Source organism: Anastrepha obliqua, chromosome 4 (genome assembly GCF_027943255.1).
Source record: "Anastrepha obliqua isolate idAnaObli1 chromosome 4, idAnaObli1_1.0, whole genome shotgun sequence".
NCBI classification, from domain to species: Eukaryota; Metazoa; Arthropoda; class Insecta; order Diptera; family Tephritidae; genus Anastrepha; species Anastrepha obliqua.
Genome location: NC_072895.1, coordinates 8,500,746 through 8,506,345, shown reverse-complemented (window position 1 = coordinate 8,506,345; position 5,600 = coordinate 8,500,746). Strand labels below are relative to the sequence as shown.

The following is a 5,600-nucleotide window of genomic DNA, read 5'->3' as shown; positions in this document are numbered from 1 at the left end:
CTAGGCTATCTCAAGGGTCCAGAGAATACATTGATCACGTCAAGTAAGAAAAAGCCTCCTCCTAGACGCACACTTCTCAGACAACAATCCGGCAGGCCATAATGACTCTCCTAAAAACGGGTAGCAATCAAAACTAGGAAATCAAATGGTTTCAAATGAGAAAATTGAATGGGCTATTAGCACTTTTGGTCCATATAAATCACCGGGACCAGATGCTGCTTATCACACAGAGTTGCAGCAACCACGAATTGTAATCTCTCCATTCATTATTGCCATTGTTAAACCCTGCTTGAATAGGGGCTGCATTCCACTAAATTGGAGGGAGACGAAAGTCTCCTTCATACCTAAGGCAGACAGGTCCTCAACATTAATCCCAAAGGCGTCAGACATATCAGTCTTACGGCCTTCATCCTAAAAATTCTAGAAAAGGTTGCCAATGGGTATCTACTGGGCGCCATACCAATCAGCAGATTCTCCCCGGCACAACACACATACTAAAAAACGCAAATCTACAAAGACGGCAGTGTCACGCGCCGTTAAAATCTTTTCCTCAGATTGATTAACTAACTAACTAATGAACAAAGCTGTAAGTAACAAGTAACGTTTTTATTAATCAAAGCGACCTTTCGCAACAATTAACTTTGTAATGAGTTCTCAAATTTACGATATTTGAACTAGTTATTCTTATAGGACAGAATACAAAAGTTAGAAGTATTTCCAAGCCACTGTTTTACGCTGTTTTTGTACATTGTCTTCTTTCGATTGATGCCAATAATTTTACTTACTGCGGTCCTGATCTCGTGGAGCCTAATAGGTCCAACAATTTTAATGTATGTGACATCGTAGCTCCACCGGTTAGCTCGAATGAAATGATTGACGCACTTTGTTAAACTCGGCCAAAATCGCTTAAGGCGACCCGGTGGTTTAGAAATTTCAAAAAATTGATTATTTGTTTTTTCGACATTTCCAAAGTAGAGTATCTTAAGAATATACTGTGAAATTTTCATGCGGAAATTCCCAATATTATAGCTTCTACAGCCCATTAACTAGGTAGAGAGCGGTCTGCGCGCTCCTGTACCTCAAACTTTAAACTCATTTATCTCGAAACGACTTTTTTCGGTCTGGCGTTGTCAAAAACAAAAAAAAAAACAAACTATTCGACCGAATTGTCTGAAATTTTAATATGTTCTTCACAACATCAGTGGCTATCACCCGTTCAAGAATCATATCATTAATTAAATTATTGCGTTTTTTTTTTATTAAAAAACTGAAAGCAACCAATTTTTAGAGTGTCAAATTGAAAACCGGGCCATTTTGTTAAATTTAGTTTTTTTATTCTAACGGGTGGGCCGTATAGCGTTTGCTTTTTGAACCACCTATGTTTTTTGAGAATGGTAACACAAATGACATGTCAAATGTGTTCATAATTTACTTAAAGGTTTGACATTTCCGAAATGGGACGCTATACGCTTGAACAAAATTGGGAAATTTTGAAAACCTATTTCCAAAGTGGTGAGTCTTGTTTTTCTTCCGCGGTTACAGTAAATGGCGAGCGTTACCGTGACATGCTCAACGAGTTTTTGTTGTCAACAGGATGGTGCAACAGGACGGTGCAACTTGTCACACCGCCAAAGTTACACTCGAACTTTTGGCTACCGTTTTTGAAAACCGAATAATCAGCCGAAACTCCGATATCAATTGGCCGCCTCGGAGCTTTGATTTAAGCCCGTTGGACTATTTTTTGTGTGGAGCCGTTAACGACAAATGCTATGCGAACCATCCAGAGACGATTGATGTTTTAAAACACGAAATCGAAGTTGCCATTCATGAAATTGGAGCCCAAACAATCGAAAAGTGCTTAAAAATCGGGTTAATCGAATGGCCTACTGTAAAGCCTGTGAAGTCGTGGTAGTCATTTGAACGACATTATTTTTCATTCATAAAAGATAATGTCCAATCTTCAAAATAAAACAAAAGTTTGAAAATATATTGATTAGGTTTTTTTTATAGGCGATTTAAAAAGCAAATTTTACATGGCCCGGCCTATAGTACGGGTCATAGCTACAGTCATACTGATTAATATTTTTTTTGGCTTATGTGTTTCATATAAATAGAAGGGCCAAAATTGACAACACCGTCCAGATCCAATTTTTCCGGAGAGTTGACCCCCAGCGCCATTTTTAAAATTATTAAAATTAAAACAATTTTTGAAGTGAAAACTTCTTTAGAATCGTTGGGAGTGATTTGAGAAAAAGTGAAACGAAAAAGCGACCCTCTTGGCTGGCTACGAAGCGTTATATTATATGTTGATATAAACGTAGCGACGAACTAAATAACTTTTATTTTTTCTTGTGATTCGAACCAAGGATTTTGGATCGGAAGCTCACATTGCTAGTCGCTCGGCTACCGCGTCATGCTGTCGGCGCTGGCCTGAAAGTTATTTAGTTACGAAGCGTTATATTATATGTTGATATAAATAATTTTTGTGAGCGTGTAATTCTCAAAAGGTTTATTAGAAAATGTATTGACTAGGTAGTTTGTTGGTTGTGTATGGTTATCGCTTCTCGGCCTTATGGCTAAGATCGAAGTGTGGTATCTGTTCTTATCAGCTTAACATCTGATAGATCCTCCATCGGAGGATAAGAAATGTTAAACTGATTTTTGGAAATGGGCGAAGTGTTTTAGGGGCTTGCTTCACCTCTGCCACGGGTTGACCCGGTATTGCAGTATCGCCGGGATTTCGGCCTTGAATAAATACAAGAAGAAATATACTAATACATTTAGCTTTGGTGGGAAGAGCCATAAATTTTTATATGAATACAAGTAGACGAAAATGGAAGAAATTTGTAAGTCTGTTTCTTCGGTCCGTTTGGGTATTTTTTTTTGACAACATCGAAACCAAAGCATTTGTATCATATTTTATCTATCATAAGCCACTCGTATCATTTGTTGAAATTGAAAACATTGAGGATGAATAATAATAAAATGAAGAAAATAAAATATGAACTTTATAGCAATATTATAATGAACCTATAATTATCCCGCTCCTAATGCTGCTTTCGTCTTATTCTCTCTCAGTTTGTTTTACGGAAGGTTTCACTTCTATCGCGTCTAACCGTTAGACTGGTATTTTTTTTTTTTTTCATTTTTGTATGTAAAAGAAGTTAAACAAAAAGCTTAAAAAATTAAATATCGTTTTTCATTTTTTATTGTAAAAAAATTCCTGAAAATACCCTAAATTTTCAAGCTCTAGACCACTGCGACCCCTTAAGCGGTTATCGTACTAATAAACAAGAAGAAGATTTCGGAGTTCCATTTACTGCATTTAGTGAAGAGAATGCCCGCTTTCCTCACCACTTTCACCAGCAAGAATATCAGGAAATAATTCTAAATACACAGGAAAAAGATCAACTTCTAAAGACATATTTACACCTGTTTGGAAAGAACTGTAATTTAAGTGAATAAAGCAATGAAGTAACGAAATAATAAGGCTCCTAATCCATTTCCACAGTCTCATGGCTTGCCAATAATTCCTTCATTACGCGAGTCAACATGGGTTTTTTTTTTACATGAGTCTGATTTTCTGTGTATTTTCGTGCGCTGAACACAATTATGGGCTTCAAAAGTGCCTATCACGTCATGATTTTGCGAAAATCTTGGGAAAACTTCATAAGTGTGTTTTTGGGTTAATTTTATCGCTACTCATATTATTCTGACACCCTTTTCCTAGTTATGTCACATACATACCTTTACATACCTCATTTACACTTTTGTTTTTTTGACGTGATAACGTCTTATACCTAATTCGATTTAGCCGGCTGCACGCACGAAAAAATGTGTCGTTATCATGCTCATTCGTCGTTATCTTGCTCATGCGTCGTTACCTTGCTTGAGCTGCAAGCGAGAGCGCGGAACGAACGACAAAGAGCACAATCGGCCCCCGCGTTCGGCAACGTTCGACATCTGGCTCGATGATGCTGTCTCTTAGTGTTGTTGACTTATTAACGTGAATTGAAAATATCTTTCATGAATTTGATAAATATTTCGTCATTTTTAAGGTTGTGTAAATGTAACTTGACCTATTCCATTGCGATTCCAAAATATCTATCAAACAAATAAAATTAAAATTTTGTTTTGAAAATTGCAACCATTACATCAGTATTTTCTTATGACATTGCCACCTTAAACTATCGTCAGTAAACCGACTTTACAGACAACCTCTTTTTTTTAAGAGGAGGAAGCAGTGAAAGTCTCACCACCTCAGTGTGGGACTTTAATCTGAACTAAATCTCCTACCATGAAAATACCCCCCGGTATTACCATTAAGTATTTCATCGTGAGGCGGTTTGAGCATTACACTTAACGTCAATTACTGTCCTGTTGTTGTCCAGAAGTTGCATCTACCTGTTTCCACCCACTATAAAATCATTTCAGGAGAGTGCCATCCCTGTCGGATCTGTACGCCCTACGGATCATGCCTCTATCCATGCCATAGAAAAGTTAGTTTCTAAGAGTGGTAAGGTCAATTTACCCGCATTTTTATCTCTGAGTAGGTATGCTGGCTTATGTATGACACTTACTTGCATTCACGCATCTGCTTTGCCTTCTCTTTATAGCCGAATTGCTGCATTTTTTGGACAACCATTTGTTGTATGGTATTCTTTCCATCCTGGCTCATTAATGTCAGTGGCACTAGGTTCTTGGGCATGACGCTACAGCCAAGGCTATCTTCCAGTTTACCCATTAGACTTCTGAAAGGGAGACATACGAAAAGTACATTTTTCGCATCCTCATCAACTGCCGGTATGCACTGCTCGCACTATAGAGTCTCGACGTGCCCAAAGCGTTAAAACATCCATGACCACTTAAAATTTGGGTGAGGTAGTAGTCTGTTTCTCCCTGTTTTCTTTGGAGTCAAACTTCAACTGCCATTGCTTGCACTGCCCCATTGTGTGTGCCACTGGTCTATGCAACGCTGGTTTACAGCTTTTCTATGCGTCAACTTATCGCTTTAAGTTTGATTGTGTTTCATTGTTCTCCCTTCATACATCTCCTGCGCTATTATGGGCGGCTGGGCATAGGCCCACTGGTGCCTCAAAGGGAAAGAATGTGCAACGAGATGGCAGATCGAAAGAAATGAAGCCTTTCACCTCTTGTTTTCAATCCCCTTACATCGCCTTCTCGTGACACTGTTAACGTGACGGTGACACTGTTAACCTAGTGCGGAGATCAAGTAGCTATCTTTTTACAAGAAAGAACAAACCTTGATCGATGCCCTAGGAACGAAAGACGTAAGGTGAGCACCCCCGAAAAGGGACTGGCCTTTAGGCTGACAACCTTATGTCAGTATAAAAAAAACTTGTCTCGACACATCAACAACAGCCTCGGATAAAAAAATAAAAAAATATATATCAGATCTTAAGCAAATGAACGTACACAACTGGAGAGATGTGGCCATGGATAGAATAAAATGGAGAAAAATTGCTGATGAAGCTATGGTCCATCACGGATTGTGAAGCTAAAAAGAAGAAGGGCATAGGCCAGCTATAATGAGCGCCGCATCTCCTGAGACTATTCTGAAGGCAGAGCAGACTCTAAGA

General features: G+C 38.4%; 1 non-coding gene across 1 annotated transcript; it reads left to right on the top strand.

Annotated features, from left to right (window-relative positions):
* The first annotated feature begins 2,556 nt into the window (after window positions 1-2,556).
* On the top strand, window positions 2,557-2,754 carry LOC129246635 (U2 spliceosomal RNA). The gene has a single exon (XR_008582503.1). It is a non-coding gene; the product is annotated as a U2 spliceosomal RNA (small nuclear RNA).
* Window positions 2,755-5,600: the final 2,846 nt, after the last annotated feature.